Source organism: Ambystoma mexicanum, chromosome 5p, assembly GCF_040938575.1.
Source record: "Ambystoma mexicanum isolate Mex_15411 chromosome 5p, UKY_AmexF1_1, whole genome shotgun sequence".
Classification (NCBI taxonomy): Eukaryota; Metazoa; Chordata; class Amphibia; order Caudata; family Ambystomatidae; genus Ambystoma; species Ambystoma mexicanum.
In genome coordinates, this window is record NC_090930.1 from 1,322,962,141 (window position 1) to 1,322,984,720 (window position 22,580).

General features: G+C 46.9%; 1 protein-coding gene across 1 annotated transcript in view; it reads left to right on the forward strand.

Moving 5' to 3' along the window:
* NSUN2 (NOP2/Sun RNA methyltransferase 2) overlaps positions 1 to 22,580 on the forward strand; it is a 1,120,965-nt gene that overhangs the window by 130,820 nt on the left and 967,565 nt on the right. The gene's annotated exons all lie outside the window — the stretch shown is intronic.

The following is a 22,580-nucleotide window of genomic DNA, read 5'->3' on the forward strand; positions in this document are numbered from 1 at the left end:
GGGGCAGTTTTGGCCAACACACCCCTCCCCGTTTGTTAACCAAAGTAGCAGCAGGAAGCCCAGTCTTCACCTGCACAAGTAATAGACACACAGACGGAGCCCCTCTTCCTTCTCACACTACCGGTAACACTGGAGTAAATGCGCTGTAGTGTTGACGTGAAGACCTGTGGCCTTCTCAATCTAAACTCCTTCAGGGACTTTCCCCTTCTCTACCAATGGGTTTGTTTTCCAAAGGGAGATTTGTACATGCCAGACACTCAGCCCAACTTTAAAAGAAATTTTATTTATTCTTTTTTTTCTCACATCCACCTTTTCCTTTCCTACTCAGTACCAGATTATCTTCTCTTACTACTCTCCTCCCTTCCAAGTCTCATTTCCACTCTTTAATACACCTCCACCCTCTCCTCCACACTACTGCTCTGTCCTCCAGACTGCTGCAACTCCTTTCTTTCACCTCCAGTCTCTTCACGGTCACATCTAACACTATCTCCGAACCTCACTTGTTACTCTTCCACTCACTGCAGTTCTACCTGCACTCACAAACCAACCAACACCTAATGTACTGAGAAATCACCTCCATGGTCCACGCCACCATTTTCCTCCTGCTCGTCTCTGGGTCTACCTCCTGCACCTCCTCTAACCTCACGCGAACATCCCGCACCCTACTGTTTCTTGGGGCATTCTTCTGCCCCCCACCCCAATCTCCTGATTGGTAGGCTGTCAATAACCAATTGAACCCTGTCTTCCGCCCTGAATGTTTTTTTAGACCCTCCTAGTCTTTAAATACCCATTACTCTGCATGGAACAATAGTGCAACAACAGCGCCCCTTGCTGTGCATTGTCATAGGTCGTGTTGGGGGTCCCATTCTGGACTTTCCGTAAGGTATGTGAAGTTGTATTTGTCCCAGTCCCACTTCCCCTCCCTCCCAACCCACCCTTCCAAGTCTCTGGTCATCTAGGATCCCCACTGGGCACTACTCGAGTGTCCCGGTGCTGGTATGTGCTGTGTGGCTGACTGCACCACTGTGTATGTGGTCTCTGCTCCTGCGGAGCTGCCGCAATCACTCAGGTTCTGCACATATGCTTGTGATTCCAGGGATCCATTTGCTCTTCCTTGCCATTGTTGGTGTTTGTTAGGATTTTTCCAGGTCTGCGTGTTTTCTGCTGCGACATCCCTCCTGTGTTGCATCATGGGTCGCTTTGCTTCTGCAATTAAGAGAACACTCTGCCAGCATATTGGGCCACATGTATTGGGTGAGCCAATTCAGTACTGCATAGACATATACTAGCAGTGTGGGAGGGAGGGGTAAAGGTGTCAGGAATGAAGGCCCACTCATCAACTAAGTGTTATGACTGGCTCTGGATTTCTCCCCACTAGATTTCCCACCCCTGGCTCAGAGGGGTTCCCATCCCTTCTTGACAAGGCCAGGTACTGGCCTGTCATAACCCGTTGAGTAATTTTGATTGTTCCTTCCTTAAAACATTCCCATTTGTAGAAAGCCCCGCCAAACCCACACACTGTGATTCAAAACCTGCAGAATGCTATCCACCCTACAAATATAACCCATGCACAAATAAATGCAAGTAAACCCAGGTAGGCAGATAAAAGGAATAAGTGACTAAATCAATGAAGGAAACATGAAAATAAATTTCAGCATTACCCAAACTGACATTTGAACAGTACAGGGGAAGATGAAACCACATTTATGTGGTAAATGCACAGTATTTCACTGTGGTAGCAGCAACACACAACCAGCATGAGAGTCCAGGACAATATAATGCTGTACCATCAGTTCAGGGGGACTGCAGCCCTGGACAGATGGAAATAAGGTAACCAGTAGCTGATATCAGCTGAATAGTAAAAGCTTAATTTTTAACACACAACCACTGTACCAGTAGCTTGTCCTCCAGCACACACGCAGTGTTCTCTGCTCTGAAATCCTACCACACCTATCAGTTTTCATGCCCAAGTAATCGAACTCCGTCTTAATCTGGCCAAGTATGATTAGTCTGAGCAGGAGAAAGTCAGTTCATTTGAATCCATGGAGATATGCATTGGTGCCAACCTCTGGTTTAGCAGTTGGTGAGCAGGTGCAAGTGGATCTAGGTTACCTGACCTAAGCCCCACCCACGTTCTTAGCCCTACCTCTTTCTGTTCTTAACGCTTAGATCAAGGGCATCTCTTACCCGGTTGTCTGAAGTGAAGGGCGGACGAAGAAAAGGTCAATTGCTCTTTGGACCGGTTTGTATTGGAAGGACCCAGGACCAGAGCCTCTGCCCCAAAACATCGGGTTGGCACCCTGAATGCGGTTCTGGAGATTTCGGTCGTCTGCCTGCAAATGTTTTGTTTGCAGGTAGACTGCCTGCAGTAAAACTGATTGGGCCCCTGTTTTGACCCGTTCATTGAAACCTGGGGCCTGAGCAAAATTTTTGTTCCCCCCCCCCCCCCTTCTCACAACCCACCTCCAACTCCGGATACTGCTCGCTAGTCTATGCACAGCATGTGATTCTAAGAAGATTAACAAGCATCAGAAGACATGCATTACTTACCGTAATAGCATTTCTGATGATTGTATCTGCTTAGATTCACATGCTCCCTCCCTACCTCCCCGCTCGGGGTGGAAGGAACATAGACGTCTTACTACTTTCTCCCTTTTTCATGTACTTGCTCACAATAGCCTTGGGCTCCCTCATTGCAGAAAAAATACAATCGGAGGGACCTCGGCGCGTGAGGGATTTTGTGTACACTACACGTCACGATAGGGATAGTGTTAGACACGTCTATGCTGACATCCCCTTTCGGTCCCCGAAAGACAAGATGCAATACTCCGCGGTTACCACTGGATGTCGGACCATATGGACAGCATGTGAATCTAAGCAGATACAATCTTCAGAAATGCTATTCCGGTAAGTAATGCATGTCATCTCATGTTTGGTATTTTTGGACCCAAATTGTTATACAAAATTCAAACTAATGGTAGTGACTGAATTTGGTCAAATCTACCATGCATTCAAATGTTTTCAAAAATTTTGGAATACGGTTTCACCCCCTCTCCCAACAGCCTATTCCTACCATTACCACTCATCACCGATCATCGGCAACATCCTGGACACTGCATCGACACATCCTCATCCATGTCACTGTACGCCCCATCACCATTACACGAAAATTGATACTTGCCAATGTGTGCTCAGCAATGAACCATGACATTGCCGACCTCATCACCACATGTGACTTGGAATCCATCTTCATTACTGAGACCTGGATAACATCCACCTACATCCTAGATGTCCTCATCCCCAACGGCTACAGAATTCTACAAGACGTCCAAACAAGATCGACTGAAGCCTCACCATTCTTTACAAGGCATCATGGCCATGCACCCAACTGGACGTTGCCACCAGTGGCACTTTCGAAAACCTATCTTGCCACTTCCCGCTCTCCCCAATGGATAGTCACTTTTCATCTTGTCTTCAGACCACCCAAGCCAAACACCTTTTTCATTGAAGACTTCATGGTCACCATCATGTCAGTCAGGCATGCCAACATCTTCCTCCAGCTTATTCAACATCCGTGGCAACCCAGCAACCTAGTGCGTGAAGAAAGATCTTTGCTGCCTACTCGACACACTGAACCTCACACAGCACACTAAAGAACCAACTCACACGAAAGGTAATATCATCGACCTCATCACTGCACGGCCCACTCCATCACAGCTCTCCTATTCTACTCGACTGCTTGGACTATCTGGCAATACCCTTTTGAGATTAGTCACACAACACCTCTCAAGCAAACCAAACCATCAAGCATTCAGATCCTTCAAGAACCTCCCAGTGGACGCTCTTACAGAAGACATCCCCAAACTTTACCGCACAGACACCAATGCCACAACTGAAAGCACACTACACACCCCATCTCGCAAAACCACAACTACTTGGGGAAACTTTCAAGACAATAGCTATGGAAGATCTCACTGCCACCTGAACATCCCTCAAGGCCACCTTGTATGTGGACAACATTGTCCCTGCCTCCATACTCAAGACCCTTCCAACTGAGGCATGCCTCCCTTACCTGACTATCAGCTCGCTAACGCAAGGCACCTTCCCATCGACCCTCAAGACTGGAGAAATCGTCCCACTTAAACCAAAACAGGACCTGGACTATCTCAGCAACTACCACCCCATCACCCATCTTTCCTTCTCAAGTAAGATCCTTGAGAAATCAGTAGCCACACGACTCTCCACATTGAAGGCAATATCCTCCTTCAGTCCTACCAATCTGGCTTTAGACCCAGATGCAGCACAAACTACTACCATCAAGGTGATTGATGCCCTTTAAAATCTTCAATGGCCATCCTTGCCTCATAGTTTTCCTTGACCTCTTGGCAACATTTGACACAGTAGATCACCAGACACTGACAATCTACATCGCTGCACTGGGGATCAGCAAGATCGTTCTCTGCTGATTCAAATCCTACCTTGCGAAACGCCAACAGTTTGTACAAATGAATTCTTCCAGCTCACCAACTCTACCCATCACATGGGAGTCCCACAAGGATCCATCCTGTCCCCCGTGATCTTCAATCTTTTCATGGAACCACTTTGTGAACCCTCCTCTCTCCACAGAACATCCACATTCACCAATACGCAGATGGCACGCATATCTACATCAAGACATCCTCTATAAAAGACCTCCACATGCTCGAGGACAACCTGCCATTGATCTAGTCCTGCATGTCCAGTGCTTACCTGCAGCTCAAACCCTCCAAGACTGAATTTCTACTGCTGACCAACACCGAACACCCTGACATCAGACATGGCTCTCTGCTATGAACTTCGAGGGATTCACACCCCAGATGGCCATCTGTGCCAAGTCCCTTTTTGGGGTAGGACCAAGCCTGATTTGCATATGGTGGTTCCACTTCTGTAATGGCTTGGCAGGCTGGAAACCATGGTCTGGAGGGTTGCCCAGAGCTGTAGCCGTGGTTATGATGAATTAAAAACCTTCCAGCCATCACTTTTCTATTTTGCTAAAGACCCTTTGGTTCAACATCGACAGACACCTCATGTTCAAACAGCATGTAGCAAGGAAGACACAAACATCCTGGTACCAACTTTCTCTGCTACAGAAAATCAAGTCCTTCATCCCAGAAAACTTCAGATCCGCTGTGCAATGCTTGGCTCTCTCCCACTTTGATAGTGGCAGTGCCCTTTTGGATAGCCTTTTGGTGATAACCCTGGCACTTCTGAAATCTGTCCTGCATGCTGCAGCAAAACTCCTTAAAGGACTCTGCAAATTCAACTATCACCCTGACCCTCCTCGAACTGCACTGGCTCCCACTGCAAGCCTGTAGTATCTTCAGATCCTGTTGCTTCCTCTACAAGGCTTCATCTGAAGTCCCCAATCTACCTCAGTGAGAAATTCAGCATCTCTGGAGGCCTGCTATCAATGGAAGTTAGGAAATGTGCACACTTGTCTTAAGAAGGGAAGAAACAGAAGACGGGTCTTCTCTGTCTACGCTCCAAACCTCTGGAACCTCCTGCTCCTTCAACATCCGACTTGCACCATCACTACTAAAGTTCCAGAAAGATCTCAAGAACTCCTCTTCAAGGAATGTCTGCTCCTAAACACTTGGGTCCACACACCGTGCACTAACCACCCTACCCGAGATTGTGATCTGCTGCCCATGCCTGCCCCTGGTTGCTTGTAGATCCCTTGCTGCAAATTGCCAACCGTCACTCTCCCCTGTTAGCTCCCTGCTTGTTATTTCTCTGCTTCCTTCACTGTGTACTCCCACCCCACCCCCTAATGACTTGTAAAACACTCTGTTGCTTCCTGAAGCTAGGTCTGCGCTTAATAAATTCCCTAATAGATGAGTTATCTGAAGGAATTAAACCAGGGATCTTGACGGCTAAATCGCAATACGTTTATGATCAAATCTTAGCAGCCAACATTAAACCAAAAGAATGATTTACTATTTGAAGAAACTTTTCCTACCCCCCCACCCCCTTTCTGAAGTGTATTCTGCTCTTAGAGCCTCTGTGAAATTGGTGCAGGATTGTAACCCCTTAACTGCTGAGGCTTTCCCCTCCCAGTGCTGAGCCCTTTTTTGCATATTTTGGTATGTCTGGATTCAATCCCTTTTAAAATTTGTGTTAAAAGTGCTATCCTGGCCAACTTTTCACCCTTTTCTTCCCATGTGTAGATAGTCATAACACCACCAAGGATTTATGGTTTGCTTTAGGGGGGTGTGAGAAAATAACAAACAAGTGACCAAATGTGTATTTTTCAGTGAATGCCAATAAAATGATGTACAAAGAAGCCTGTGGTTTATTTCTTGCAAGAGCTAGGAACAAAAGGTTTGTAGATCTGAATTCACCATTTTCCAGGCTTTCAAGAACAGGTGGAGGGGAAAGACCAAACAATGTTTCCTAAGTGCACCTTCAGTTTTGTGGGAGGTAGGTGATACCCCACCCCTTTTTTTTCTTTTCAAGGGCATACATTGCCCTGAAGCATCTGCACCTGTCGCCGGATAAACTGGTTATCATACAGGGGCCTCGAATTGACTCCACCAGGAGTCCATACAGGATCAAGTGGACACGGTTTTTTCACTGGGCTGAAACGAAGAAGGTTGTATTCCTGAATTGACATGGTACAGTATTTTGTTAAAGATCTTTACGGCAAAGTTAGGGAAGACACCCATTGGTTGTTGAGCATGAAGGACAATCTACCCCTATTCCTTGCTGGAGAAGAAGTTGATATCGCCTTTGGCAATTAAATTTAATAAGGTCCCACCCCCACACAAGATCCCCATGGGTCTGTTCAAGTCTGTATCATGCATCTGTTCACCTTATTGTTTGTTCAATTTTGCCCTGACGACTAAGTGTTCCTGAGTCATAGACTGGGGCTGAAATTGTACCTCTGTATAAGAACGGTGGTTGTGATAAACCCTGTAATTACATACCCATTTACTACTGGATTTGGCGGGCAAGTTGTTTGCCAGAGTGGTATGGAAGCACCTTGAAAACTGGATAGAATAAAAATGCCTAATTAACCATTTACATCCTGGCTTCCAGTTGGGGATAAGCATATTCGTCCAGTGCATGAGACTGCAGCTCTTAGTTGAGAAATATGTATTATGATGGAAAACTAATCTCTTATCTTTATAGATCTTGAGAAAGCGTTTGAGAGCTGGGCTGTAGAACGTTCTCATTAAATTGGAGCTCCCCTCTTGATGCTCCACTTGGTTAATGTAGCCAGGGTGAGATGGGACTTGGATGGTAACATGTCTAGGCCATTTACAATTCTAAAAGGTGTTTCCCAGGAAAGTGTTCTTGCACTAAAATAATGTTTTCTTGTTCATCAATTAAGTGATGGACTCAATCCTTTCCATGTACACAGATGCACCTAGTGTGGGATCGGACAGATACCTTCTACTGATGTCCGCAGATTATGTGGTACTCGTCTCCCTTACACCAGTTGGTCTTGATAGGCAGTACAACATGTTTAATACATTTTATTTTAGAGCAAGGTTTAAAAATCTTCTCTGGAGTTTTCTATTGCTCTGTTCTCCTCTTCGTTCTCCCTTCCTCACACCCGAATGCCCTTTAAATCCATCTACCACCCTGCCATCAGCTCTCTCCGCCTTCGCTCTCCTCATGATTCCATCTCCTCCTCACTCTCCTCATTAGGCTGGCTCTCCTTTCATTCCCTTCTCAAATCCAACTTCCTCTGTCTTGTCTTTAAATATCTCTGTGGCCTTGCTCCATCCTATCTTTCCTCCCTCCTCTCCTACTCTCCTTCTCGCCCACTTCGCTCTACTGATCTTTTCCTACTCACTGTACCACCAGCACCCTGCGCCATTTCCTGCCTCTGTTCTTTCCAACTTCTTGCTCCTTTTCACTGGAACAGTCTCCCTCTACCTATCCGCTCCACCACCTTTTACTCCTCCTTCTGTACTTCTTTAAAATCTTACCTTCAATCTCCAACCTGACACCTTTCTACTGTTCTCACGTGTTGTGTACTGCCCAAGTTCACTTCTATTTCTAATGGTAAATTCTACTGTATATCATCGGTTATTTGATTCATGACTTATGTATTGCTTGCAATGTATTCACTGTTGCTCATGTAAAGCGCTTTGGCTTAAAGCGCTATATCAAATTTAATAAATACAAAAATGAATCGCTGGTCTTTTTTTTCCAGGTAAAAAGACTCCCAAACTGACCATAATGTTGAATGGATCTAAAATTGAACAAATACAGTCCTAGTATTGTAGGCATGAGGATCACAGGAAAGGGCAACTGGAAAACCCAGCTTGCTAAAGCTAGTATGGTTCCGAGTAAATATAGTGGGGCAATGGCAAACTTCTCCAACACTCTATGTAACGGAGCAGTGAGAGTGACCCTAGAGGCATATAAACGGCAAGCCCAACAGGCTGCACTGTATGGGACAGAGCTGTGGGGTAAACTAAATTGCAAAGCCCTATCAACGATAGGAAATTGCTTTTTAAAGAGGATTATAGGCCTGCCTTGCAGTACACCAAACATTCCATTGCATATGGAGGTAGGTCTGCAGAGCATAGACTCTTTGGCTAAACTGACGCCCCTAATGTATTGGGCAAGAATCTGGAGCTCACCGCATCTGGGTAGATAAAGGGAAGCTGTTCAAGTTCTGCTGGGACCGGAGGGGAGGGAGAGCGGCTGCTTCTCTTGTGTGTGTATATATTAGAGAAAGTCTCTGAGTATGATCCGGTTGAGGGAGTATGGGAGTTTGCGATAATTTATTGTTCGGGGTAGCACGCAAAAGATGTCATCTGTATTAAGATAATGCCCTGCATTGTAAGATCTATGATTCCGTTACCCTGTGTACGTACTGGAGCAGAAAGTCGCTCCTGGGCTATGAATGGTATATGGGTACATTGAACCCCGAATTCTAAGATCTGTATGTGCTAAATTTAGATTTGGAATACTACCCCTCTGTGTGAGCTCCTGAATCAGTGGGATATGATGGCCCCGGTAAATTGTGCATGATAAAAGACATCCGTAAAACATTGTTCACTATGTTATCTGCCCTTTGTATGCGAGGTTCAGCAAGCTTTACTGAAGACTGCTATTCCTGGATCAGGAGGTTAGGAACATAGTGCAAGCAATGTATCTTTGCTATAGCTGCTGTTTGCTCAGTGGTGAAGTATCTACACGGAGCAAGGCTGAATGCAATATTGTACCTATTCTCCTGTTCCTAAAGAAAGTTGGGTACTATGGATGGTTAATGAACATATCAAACATTTTTATATAGGCTGATTTATTGCGCATGATTTGTAATTATTTTTTTTAATACTTTTAACTTGCTTTCTTTTATAATGTGCTATTGTGTATTTGCGCATGTGTTTTTTTTTTATGGATTTTATTCCAAAATATACATTGACCGACCAAGCCTCCACTAGGTCCACCATGAATATTGACCAATTCGGAAACTCAAGCGGTTTGGTTGGTCTGTCGTGGCTGCAAAAATGCAATTCTCTCCCAGTTAACATGCGCTGCAGAAGTGACCTATACACGTTTAGGAAGTAAATGAAGACATTTTGTTTTAAACTACTTTTTAAGGGGCCCTGGTGTGGTAGTGTTTACTATGCACAGTACAACCCTCCTTACCATGCCCTAAACCCCAGTGCAAACATAGTCCTGTAATGATACAACACCATTCTTTTCCGAGCAAGCTGGAAAGCACCACTGGCAACCTTCTTCACAGAAATAATACGCATACCAGAAAAGACCAACTTGAATGTGTTACGCTCATCTGGTTCCCACAGGGGCATTGATCGTACCCGTACAGCAGTGGCCTCCACCAACGTGAAGCGTAGGGCAAAGATGGCTGTCTGGACGGACCCGCCTAGTCGCGTGTGCTTGACTCGTAGGAATATTCTCCTGTAGATGGAGAAAGGGATTTAGTCCCGCGGATTTGAGTGCAGACCCTTCCCCACTGCTCCCGCTCTCCCTGCTGGCCACCTCCGATATTCCCACTTCGAGTCCTCACCTTATGTTTTTATTTTTTTTAAAACTTATATTTATTAGTTTTACATAAATATTACATGGAGAAGTTAACATTGAATCTTATAACATTCCCTTCCCCCCCTCCCCCCTCCCTCCCCACGGGACGGATGGAGTCATTTTGTCCAGGGATCCTGTTATGCGTTAAATATGTCTGAGATTTTTATGTTATGGGGGCACCATTGCTCCATAAAGTCTGACTGGAGGTATTGCAGGGTCCCTTCCCATTCCTTTACAAATGTGTCTCCTGTTCCTTGGAGTTTGTGGGTAATTTTCTCCATTGTTATATGGGCCCAAACTTTCTGTAGCCAGGTGTAGGTCAGTGGGGTATTTTTATTTTTCCAGTTCTGTGCAATGGTGGTCCAAGCTGCAATGAGTAGTCCCATGAATGATCTCCATTGCGTTTTGCTGTATTGCCTTGCTGTGTCGTCTTTGATTCCACAGAGCCACACCTTCTCCCCCATCAACCCCACATCCGGGAATATTTTGCCCATCTCGTTTTTCACTTCTTCCCAAAAGGGTTTTATGCCTTTACAGTCATGCCATATGTGTCTCCAAGTTCCCACTTCGTCACATCCTCTCCAGCAGTGGCTGGACGTGTTGGGGTACATTGTGTGGAGCCTCTCTGGAGTGTAGTGCCACTGTGTCATTATTTTGACCCACATCTCCCTAGTTTGTGCCGAGAGGGTCATTCTGGGGATCTGTTTCCATAGGTCCTCCCATTGTTTATCCGTTGGTTCCTCCCCCAATGTTCTGCCCCATTTTATTCTGTATGACCATTTAATGCTTTCCCCTTGTGAGTTTATGTATTTGTATAGCGTTGATACCCATTTTCTCTCCCCCGTGTTGGATATGATGTATGTTTCGAACCCTGTAAGGTCCCTGGTTGCTGCCTCGGTGATTATTGGAGAGTTGAGCCAGTGTTTTAGCTGTTCATATCTGTATCTATCGCTTTTAGGGATTCTCGTGGTTGCCACGCACGACTCCAGGGGGATGATTTCCTTGTCCATAAACATCTCTCCTATTTTAGTAATGCCCGCTTTCTCCCAGGTGTCATATGCCCCTTGTTCCATCCCCGGTGGAAATAGTGGGTTTCTACAGATGGGTGTAAAGGGTCCTATCGCTGTGGTCATTATGCCTTTTTTTGTTTGGCTATCCCATGCTTCTAACGTGGTTTTCATGATTTCGCTTAGCCTTAGATTTTCATGCCTGTGCTGCTTCTGTTTCCAGAGAAGTTCTACCAGTGGGGTCCTTGCTACTGCTCTGTCTTGTTTGGCCCATATCTGTTGCGGATCCTCCCCCACCCACTCCCTTAGAACTTTGAGCTGTGCTGCCTGATAGTATTTTCTAAAGTGGGGTAGCGCCATTCCTCCTTCTCTGGTTGGGGCTGTGAGGACCTTCCTGGCAATTCTCGGTGTTTTCCCTTTCCATATGTAGGACAATACCACTTTTGTTAAGGTTTTGAAGAACGTGTCTGGGACCCCCACTGGGAGAGCCTGAAAATAATATAGTACCTTTGGGAGGATGGTCATCTTGATTGATTGTATTCTACCCCACCAGGATATCTGTAGTGGGTTCCATCTGTTTAATTCTCTTCGGATGTTTAGAATTAGCGACGGGTAGTTTTCCCCGTAGAATTGTTCTATTTTTGGGGGTACACTCATTCCCAGATATTTAATGCCTTTCTGTGCTATCTTGAGGTCCAGTGTTTTTGCCTGCTTTTCTATGTTCGTTCTATCCCCTGCCAGGATGAGGATCTCTGATTTTTTCCTATTTATTTTTAGGCCAGAGATGGTCCCATAGTTTTCTAGTTCTCTAACTGTGGCCGATAGAGTAGATTCAGGGTCCTCTAAGGTTATTAGCAAATCGTCTGCATACGCAATTACTTTGTGTTGCTGACCCGCCATTTCTATCCCTTTAATGTGTATTGACTCCCGTATTTTGATTAGGAGGGGTTCTAAGAAGAGAGCGTACAATAGTGGTGATAGGGGGCAGCCCTGTTTCGTTCCTCTCGTTATCGTTACCTTGCCAGTAAGCTCGCCATTAATGGCTATTCTGCTGGATGGGGAATTGTAGTTTGCTCTAATACTCGCGATATATTTTTCCCCAAACCCCATGGATTCCAGAACCCTAAACAGTATGGACCACTCCACTCTATCGAAGGCCTTCTCGGCGTCTACTGACAGTAGTATCGCTGGGGTGCGGGTTATCCCTATTTTTTCGATCAGGTGGGCTAGTCTCCTAGTATTATCGTGGGTTTGCCTGCCTGGAATGAAGCCTGATTGATCCTCGCTAATCAGTTTAGGGAGGAGCGGGGATAGCCTTGTTGCCAGGATTTTAGTATATATTTTTGCATCTAGGTTGATTAGGGAGATTGGTCTGTATGATGTGGGATTAGTTGGATCTTTGCCTGGTTTATGAAACACCAGCACCTTCGCTTCATTCATTGTGGGGGTCACATTACCGGTGTCTTTGAATGAGTTTAGGAGTCTTGTTAGGGTCGGGGTTAGTATGTCTGCGTATTTTTTATAAAATGGGGCCGTAAACCTATCCGGGCCTGGAGCTTTGTTACTTGGGAGTCCTTTTATGGCTTTAATGACTTCTTCTTCTCTAATAGGGGTCTCTAGTGCCTGCTTGTCTTCTTCTGAGATTTTCGGGATCTTTAGGGCCTCAAGGTATGAAGTCTGGGCGTTTATATCGGGGTGCTCTGTGGAGTAGAGCGTTTGATAATATTGCCTCATTGTTTCCCCCATGTCGTGCGTAGAAGTATGAGTGTCGCCTTTCGCATCACATATGGCCTTAATCGTTGTTTCTTTTTGTTTCGCCCTTAGTTGTCGTGCCATGAGTCTGTCTGCTTTGTTCGCTCTTATATAATATCTCTGTTTCAGATAGAGTAGATTCCTTTCTGCGCCCTTTGTACGTAACATCTCTAGTTGGCCTTGTGTATGTTTCAGAGATTTTTTTAATATCTTTGTGGGTTGAGTCGTCAATTTCTTTTGGATCTCCTCAATTGTTTTTTCCAGCTCTTTTTCCCACTGATCCCTTTGTTTGTCTCTCGTGATTTTCATGGCTATCATCTTCCCCCTCAAGACTGCTTTAAACGCGTCCCAGACTGCGCTCATTGCGACCTCCCCCGTATCATTTTGTAAGAAGTATTCTGCTATCATTTCCCTTATGGCCTCCCCTGCCACTGGGTCATGGATCAACTCCTGTGGTAACCTCCATTTCCATAACCCGCTCTTCCTCCCTGGGAGAGTCACGTCCACCCATAGAGGGGCATGGTCCGAGAGGGTTATAGAGCCCTTATCTAGCCCTTGTATCTTTCCCAGTAGCCCCACTGACACCCAGAGATAGTCGATCCTGGACATAGAGTTGTGTACATGTGAGAAATAGGTGTACCCCCTCTGTTCACCCTTCAGTTCCCTCCAGACATCATTCAGAACCATTTGGTCCATTTGCTGTTTCAAACGTTTTGATGGCGCCCCCTGTCCATGTGTGTTTCCTGCGCTCCTATCTAGCATTGGGTTCCATGCCAGATTAAAGTCCCCCCCCAGTATCACCTCTCCTCTAGCGAAATCTTCCTGTCCCTGATTGGGTGCATATATTGAGGCGAGCGTCATGCGACATCCTTCAATCTCTACGTTGGTAAAGGCGTACCTCCCTTCCTTATCAGTTATGGTGTCTAGTGGTTTAACGTCCTTTCCTTCTTTTATCGCTATCAGGACTCCTGCTTTTTTTTCTGTTGTCGTTGCCTGTGCCCATATTTTATATCCTTTTATTCGCATTTTGTGCTTATCTTTAGTTTTGATATGGGTTTCCTGGAGGAGCAGTACATCCACCTTCCCCCTTTTGAATTGCTTCTCCAGTTTCGTTCTTTTTGTTGGGTGGTTCATGCCTCTGATGTTGTAGGTCATAAAGAGTATCATCCCCATCCTATTTTGTTTGTATGCCATTGCCTCCGGTCCCCTTCTGTTCCCGATTCAACTCTTTGTTTCTTCCGATCCCTTCCCATCCCTTGAACTTCCCTTCCCCCCCAACTTTGAACTTTAAACCAACCGAACTGTCCCCCGAGTAGGGCAAGGGTTCCTATTGACGCTAGGGCGTTGCGCCCTTCGCTCCCTGCCCTCCATACCCTCGGGGTATGTTATGGGGATTCCTAAACCCCACTGAACCATTTGTCTTTACCTCGTTCCAGACCGTTGGGTCTCGGCCAGGCCGCCCTCCTTGCATTGTCCGTTCCGTTCCGCTCCCACGTCCCCCCCCCCCGACTGGGTCTTTAGTGGCATCGTATCCATGTCTGTCCCCCCGGCTTGTATTTTCTTGTCTTCCTCATGGCACCTTTCTCCGGGTGTCTCTCCCAGGATTTGCATTCTTCTGCTTGGTGGATTCCCAGCCCATCGGTTTTCTCGTTCGGGCTCTCCTGTTTGTGGCCTCCCCCTGTTCCATCTCTTCGTCTTGTAGTCCCATCGTGCTGAGGCCTTCTTCCAGCGTGGTCACTCTTTTCTGTTTTCCTTCCCATGTGAACAATAAGCCAAACGGGAAGGTCCATTTGTAGCGAATTTGTTTTTCAATGAGCACTTTCACCAGTGGGGCCATTGCTCTTCTTTTTTGGAGGGTTATTAGTGCCAGGTCCTGATACAGTTGGATGTCTTGCCCATTCATTTTAATATGTTCCAATTCCCTGGCTCTCCTTGGGATCTGCTCTTTCTGCGGGTAGGAGGATAGCGCCACCAGAACAGCACGTGGTCTTTCCCCTGGGGCCCCCGCTCTTTTCGGTCCTACCCTGTGGATTCTGTCGATTCCGATATCCTCGATGTCTTGTGTTCCCAGGATGTGTCTGAACACCTCCTTCATCGCCTCCTTCAGATCTTTGTCCAGCACTGATTCCACCATGTTCTTGATTCGGATGTTGGAGCATCTGGAGCGGTTCTCTAAATCCTCACATTGTAGTTCCAAGTTGTGAGTAAGTGTCACCAGGTGTTCTTGCGTTTCACTTGTTTGTCTCGTGTCTTCTTCAAGATTTTGCACCGTTTTTTCCACAATCTGTTCTTTCTTCTAGGTTGTTTATGTCTAATCTCATATCTTGTACCGCCTGTTTCATTTCGTTCTTCATTGATGTGAATTGTTCCTGAACTGTGGCCATAAATTTCTCCTGCAGGTCCATGAACCAGGTTTGCATGTCCTCCCTGGTCAGTGGTTGCTGTTGTTGGGATAGTGGTTCTGCTTCACCCATGGGGTCTCCCTGGGTTCTTCCTCTCGGTTGTGGTGTCCCCTCTGTTGACCACATTTGTAGAATGTCGGCCCCTTGTTTCGCTGTTTGGGGAGTTTGCTGGATGGGGTTCCCCTTTCCTTTTGCTCTAGACATGGTAGGTCTCTCCGTCTGATAGTCTATATGGTTCCTGCGCCCTCTTGTGACTCTTCGATGGGGCCTCTCGCTTTCCTGCCCTCCGAGGTGTTCTTAGTTGTTGTGGGTCCTGTGGTCTTGTGCTTCACCTTCCTGGGTTCCCCCCTTTCTTCACCCCTGTCTTGTTGGGGGGGACTTGTGAGGTGGCTCCTAGTGTCCCAGGGGGAAAAATGGTTGGTGCCAGAGAGAGTGCATCACCTTCCTGGGTTCCCCCCTTTCTTCACCCCTGTCTTGTTCTTGTTGGGGGACTTGTGTGGTGGCTCCTAGTGTCCCAGGGGGAAAAAGGTTGGCGCCAGAGGTTTTTTTTTTTTTGTTCCTCCTTCCTGTGAGTCCCCCCCCCCCCCCCCCCCCCTCGGGGTATGTGCGCACGGGCTGGCGCTTAGTTTCTGCCCCCCCCCCCCCCCCCGGGCCTGCTCACCTTCGTTTCTGGGTCTTCCTGTGCGCTCCGTGCAGGGCGGCCCCCGCGGCTCCTAACCCGCGGTCCGCCCTGCTCGCGCTGCTGTCTCCCGGCGCCGCAGCCGCTTCGCTGGACGCCGCTCTCCCCTCACCTCGGGGCGGCGCAGGGGCGGCTCCGTTCCTCGGAATCCGCTGTGTCCCGATCCCGCTCACGCGCTGGCCGATGCTGCACAGTCACCCGGCGCCGCGCCGGAGGGCCCCCGGCGACGCGGGACAAGTTCTTTCGGCCCCGATGGGGGAGGGGGCGGATGCCTCGCTTCTCGGCGGCGCTCGTCCGTCCTCAGCGCCTGTTCCTTCGCTGGGGGGGTGTGGGGGGGTGTATGGGGGGGCAGCTAGGTAGTCTGGGGGGGCCGAGGGACGGCCGTCACGGCTTCGGTCGTGCTCTTTTCGGCGGCCCGGGCGGAGCGCTGTTTAGCTGCGACTCCTCACCCCGGCGGCCATCTTAGTTCCTCCCTCACCTTATGTTTTTAATGGATGAGCTTTCCATCATGCGTGGCTTGCAGGGGCGTGTAGTTACCAGTTACTTCACTGGTTTGGGTTATTGGAGTTCTGGAAGAATATTGACTCCGGAGTTTACCAAGTTTAAAGAGTTCAATATGTCCAATGCTCACTCTTGCACCCCTTGGTGATTTTGCGGCAACAAATACTGTCTGGAGGTTGCTGGTGGCGTTCAGGTAAGAGTCTGTATTACCCAACTCTATCCGGTAAAGTTGCGTGAGTTTAACTTGTTGTTTTTTCCTCCCTTCATAGATGCGGCAGAAGAAGATGCAGTGTATTCCGGTGGTAAATCAGGTAAGCCTTGTGTTAAAATGATTCTTTGTAGTCTCTCTAGGCTCACCTCGCTACTCCTTTGTCTTTTTTCCCCAGGTGTTGAAGATCGCCGAAGAAAATGATGGAGGCAGCGCCGAGTCAAAGATGCTGTGGACTGGTGAGAATGGAGCGGCGCTGCAGCTGTCAAGCGACGCGTGTCGAAGTAATGTCCCTTCAGCCTCGGAATGGTGCAAAGATCCTTAATCAGGTAAGGAATTAGATTAATGTCCGTAACCTAACCTCTTCTCCTATATTCCTCTTTATTCTAGGAGCTCCGGATGCGAGGCGGGCGTGGCAGAAGACTGGATGCAGGTTCGCAGGCACGGTGAGCGGTACGCTGCAGAATAACGCGAAGCGTGTGTTGTAGATCGGGCGTGGTTTAAATAGCCTCAAAAGTAGTCCCAGGTAAGTCCCTAGTACTGCACCAGAGTAAGAAATAGTCCTTGCAGAAAAATAGTCCCTTCCAGGTCTCACGTTGGCCTGGATGCATGTGCAGCATGGTCTGCCTGAGGTAAGTGATGACTATGAGCCTGGCACCTTAGGGGTGCCAGGACTGAACCCACATAGCCCTAACCGGGGCTTCTGAGGTTTTACTAAATATCTGGATGCCTGCCTCCGGGGCGGATGGGCTTGGTCCAGATGCCCGGGGGTAGGCAACATGACAGTGTGTAGGTACATGACAAAGTAACCTGTGTTGTGGTGATTCAGGCTCACAAGCGGGCGGAGCGCAAGCAAGTCCATGAAGAGCGTAGCTCCACTTCTCTCGGCTCTGTGTCAGCTGGGGGTGGCAGGGTGTTGGGAAGGCTGGGGGACAGCAACATTATGTTGTAGAGAGGACAAGGTGGCACACCTAAATACCCTTCATCAAGGGAGGACCAATGATGCAGCCATCATTCATGTGTATAATCGAAGGGCGCACTATCCAGACTTGGTCCTGGCTTAAACTTTTCCTGGTATACTTGGTAGGTATGCCGGACTGTCTAACAAAAAGCTTCAACGGATCCAAAATATATCTCAGACTCCACAGGAGAGCACACATCACTGGTTCTCTGAGCACTCCACTGGCTCAAAATAAATATCCTTTTTATGGCCCTCTGCACCACCCACAGAGTGCTTGAAGGTCAAGGAGCAGAAGTCCTAAACAAAATCTCATTCTAGCTACCAACCAGACCTTAAGATCAAGAAACTGCATGCGTTTTAGAAGATTTTCCAGAGAAAGTGAAACTGGCTCTGCCTTTTCCACTACGGTGGATAAACACTGGAAATCTCTACCAAGGGAAATTCACACCCTAAAGGACAATTGTAATTCAGTCAAAATCTAAAACATTGCTCTTCAATGCATAACGAAGTGTAACCTGTACCCTTCAAGCACGAAAATGACACTTCTCAATATCCACCAACCTTTTGCCTAGGATACATCGCAAGGTACCAAGGACTAGAATACCTCACATCAAGGCACTGCAAAACCCCAAGAACTCCTTCCCAGTCTCTTATCCATTAAAGCCAAACATCTTTTTCCATAGCGGAACTGACAGCATGACCAATAATTTGAAAGCCCTAAATGAACCCAAAGAAAACTCCCCACTTTTTGATTAACACTTAATTTCTCTCCAACGTACTCGCTGCACGCAAATGTAAACTGACCACTTGCACATGGCTTTAAAAAAAAAAAAAGACCCTGTGCCCAGACTTCAAACATCACAAACTGAACACCTCTAACTACAACTGACATACTCAGCCAGAGGCTAACTTTGTTTTTTTTATAATTGTTAGTTTATTGCCAAGTTTAACACAAATAATCTTTATCATATACTACAAAATTCATACTTCTTTACAAGATTAAAGTCAATTTTACTCGACTGTTTTAAAACTAACAATCCAAATTTCCTTTCTATTCTTGCGTACTTCCCTCCTACCTCTCTGACACTGCTCCGTTTTGTTTGCCGAGTGGTCGCCTGATGCACGTCCAGAGCCACACAGGTCTCTGGCTTCCCAGACAGTCCTCGCACTCTGCTCACCACTTCTGATTTTCTGGAATTCATTCTATGCGAAGGGTAACCTCTCTGCACTTAACCCAGGGCTCTGTTGGACTGGGTGCACTTGTTCCCTCCCTCCCCACTTCCTGTCTGTGCACTTACATTACCTAAGAATGCATTTGGCCTGGTTTGCCAGGCCTAGTACGGTAGTTTTTTGTTTCTGTATGTCTTTCCCTTGCCCTTATCACCTGTATGTTCTTCTCCTTCACCTCCATATCACCTAACTCTATCAGCATTGCACTATCTAAAACGTTGTCGGCCTAGCATGGTTTAAGGATTGTGTGCCCCTCTCGTCTCCCCTTTATCGCCTCCATTCTTGTCATGAACTTGCACTAGTAGTAATGCTCTCAAGCTTAATTTGCTAGTCTTTTTGCTAGATCATTCATAAACCTCAAGGCCTACGAATGACTCTGTATTCCCTTGTTCCCTTCCCACCTCGAAGCGATTTGAAGCACTCCACTTGCGCATAAACCCTTTACAAATAAATAGTTGCAATTAAATCATTCTATATAACATAATACTGATATAATGCCATTACAATGTAATGGCTTCTCATTAGATCATTTTAGTTTTGTTGCTAGTATATCTGGTGAATCCAATTCCCATCTTTTGATCATGGGGCAAAACATGGTACTCCACCATTATCAAACCCCAAGAGGCCCTACCGATCACCACTTTTTTTTTTTGCTTTATTCAGAAAAATGCTATATGCTATAGATATTCACTGGAGGGTGAATATCTCATAATCGCTCATTACCGGAGCATCTTCACTGGGTTATATGAAGCTGCTAGAGACTCTGCTGATCCGGGATAAAAGTCTGCAGTTCCCAATCCTAAAGACATATCTGTTAATCATTTCCCTACAAACCTTTCAATCGTGCTTGTCGAATGCCGTAGAAACCCATGATAATCCTTTATTTGATTTCCTCTTGAACATTTGTCCCTAACCACACCAGCCTATTACCTTTTACCGTACCTGTACATTTTGTTTTCTAATTCTTTCTCGCACTCTAAGGTTCCTGGACTGTCTTCGACCACAGAGTGCCCAAACTGTTGCATTCATAGTTAGAACACTTCCATATTTGAGTCTTTGAAGTGTGCATTGCTGGAAATGCCCCTTCGAGGTACCAGGCCTCCTGGTCCTTGTCCTACCACTTCTCTGTGTGCTTTCCTTATTTTTCCTGCCAGTGAGGTCCAGCCTGGACCTCCTGGCAGTGCAGCTCTTAATGTTCTCCTTTTGGTGAACACCACCCATGGGATACCTCTATGGCACACATGGGTGGGGGTACACCTGTGTACCCCTTGTGTGTGTTTTTGGACACCTGTATGTTGCCTACAGAGCAGGGTTTGTGCTGGTGGCAGTTACATGTCCTCCATTTTTGGGACACCAAGGCCTTGCCATAATGCCTGAAGAAAGGCAAGATGGCTGCTGTAGCCTCTTGGTTTCTATTGCCTTTACACCTTGTTTCCGAATTTCCTGGGAAGCCCCGACTATATCCTGTCCCCTCCTGATTGGCTGTTGGGTGGAAATACCACATGGCTCTGGGGCTGCCTCCTGTCTGACTGGAGCCTTCCCAGGGGCTGTGTTGTGGGCACACCCTTGGGGTGTGGATCTGTGTGAATGTAGCCTGGAGCGAACACACATTGTGTGGTTGAAAAAAATCTGGTTTCCCTGATAATCCATTGAGCTATAGCTCTATAACTTTTTTTTTTTTTTTTTTTTTTAATCTTGCATCGGGTAGCCTATGTGCAGATTTCTGCCCATCGCAACGCTCACCCGATTCTGCATATGTTTCAATCCGAATTGAGGCAGAGATCCGGAACTGAGTTTGCTCTTTTGGAACTTAAAGATTAGTAGATTGCATGGACAAGGGCCAGCCATCCCGTCTTATGCTCTAGGACTTATTGGCAGCCTTCAACCTGGTGGATCATTCCATCCTGATCCCCAGGTTGAGGGAGGTGGCCAATTTCTCTAACGAGGCGGCACAGTTGCTCTTCTCCCCTTTTTAGTAACGGAGTGTAGGGTCCACTGTGGGAAGGCGGAGTCCCCGTCCATATTAGAATTTAGCGTTCCACAAGGAGCATGCCTATCGCCATGTTTCTACAAAATTTGTACGGTTCCATTCTTTATGCTCCTCGAGCAAAATGGTATTGTATTTACAAATTACGCTGATAGTCTCATCTGTGACAGGTAACCACAAGAAAGATTAACTTTATCTCAACAAGGTTTATAATATCAAACTGGATGGTTCACATCCAACTTCTTAAATAGGGCTAAAACACAGCTCCTGGTAGTGGGCACCCAGAATATGATTTTCAAAAATTGGGACCGGCTTGCGCGAACTTCAGTTTAGAGGACCCTATGATTGTCGTACAGAACAAGCTCAAGACGCTGGGTGTTGTGCTGGATCAACATCTCAGCATGAAGGCTCATGTCAGCAGCCTTGTGTCGTCATCTGCCTATTACATTAAACTTCTGACTCACCTGCAGCCCTTCATCACCCAACCAAATGCAGAGACCATCGCAAGGGCGATAGTGGATGCGAAAATTGACTACTGTTGTAGTCTCTTGTTTGTCATTATAAAAGGGAGTGTAAGCATCTGCAGGTTATTCAAAATAGAACAGTCAGAGTGGTAACAGGGACTGCTCGTAGAGATCTTACCGCCGAGGCCCACCGTGGCTTACATTGGTTGCCGGTTGAATCCAGATTGCTTTATCGCCTTTTGTTAATTGTGCACAAATGTCGGCTGGGTAAGATGCCGGCTTACCTTCAGGCCCTGATTGAAGAAAACATTCACACAAGATGTCTTGGGTCCAACAACACTGATCTGCTCACTTCACCTAAATGTAATACTGTCAAGGCTAGCAAAGGTGCATTCCTGAATGCAGTCCCTAGAGCCTGGAATGCACTATCCCCCCCCAGCCTGGCTCAGCCTGAGTGAATGGGAATCTAGTGTTTATCTGGGGACTTCTCACTCACCAATTTGTTCAGAGGCTGAAGCAAGAAGAAGCTGTTCCCTGGAAGCCCAACTGGAGGAGAACGCTGCTGCTGCATTTTCTTCATGTAATCCAAAAGCTGCTGTTTTCTTCCAAGGACTTATCCAGAGAGGACCTGTTCAGGAGACCTCTTCCCAAGACCCTTTCCCGAGCTACGCGGGATCATCGTGCACCTGCTACTCTTCATCAGAAGTTCCCTGTGAGTTCAGAAGAATCGTGCTTGGACATCTTGAGTCGAAGTCCAGGTGTTGCCCAGGGTCCATAGGAGTTTACTGCTGGATGCCAGATTGATGTCTACCGCCCTGAAGAGGGGTTGGACTGGCATAATGCTGCTTGACACCCGTAGCTGCAAAAGCTCCTCCTAATTAAAGAATCCTTCAAGGGACATCCCTGACACATCTGACCACTTTTTCCTGCTGCAGAAGATTCCAGTTTGATGCTTGTAGGGCACGGGCTGCCAGTGGTTTTCCCGCTACCAAAATCCAAAGACGACATCCTGAGGGTCCGGCCTAGGGTCCATAGTCCAGTCCAGTGGTTGAGTCCATGTCACTAGAAGCAATCCAGAGGTCTGTGCTGCGGCTGCAGCACCAAAGATACGAAAGTCTGTGAACCGTGACTCCTGAAACCAGACACCAACTTCTGCCACTGCACTCATCACCACCCAAGGTCTCCAGGGGTCTGATCTTCTTCAATCAGGTATTTTCGGAGTCCACAGCAAGTGTCACCTTCCTAGAACTTCCATGACCCAAGTAACACCCGTCCAAAGGAGACCAGTGAAAAGACAAACTGCTGCCTTTCTGAAAGCTCCTGGTTCCTCTTTTTCTCTTGG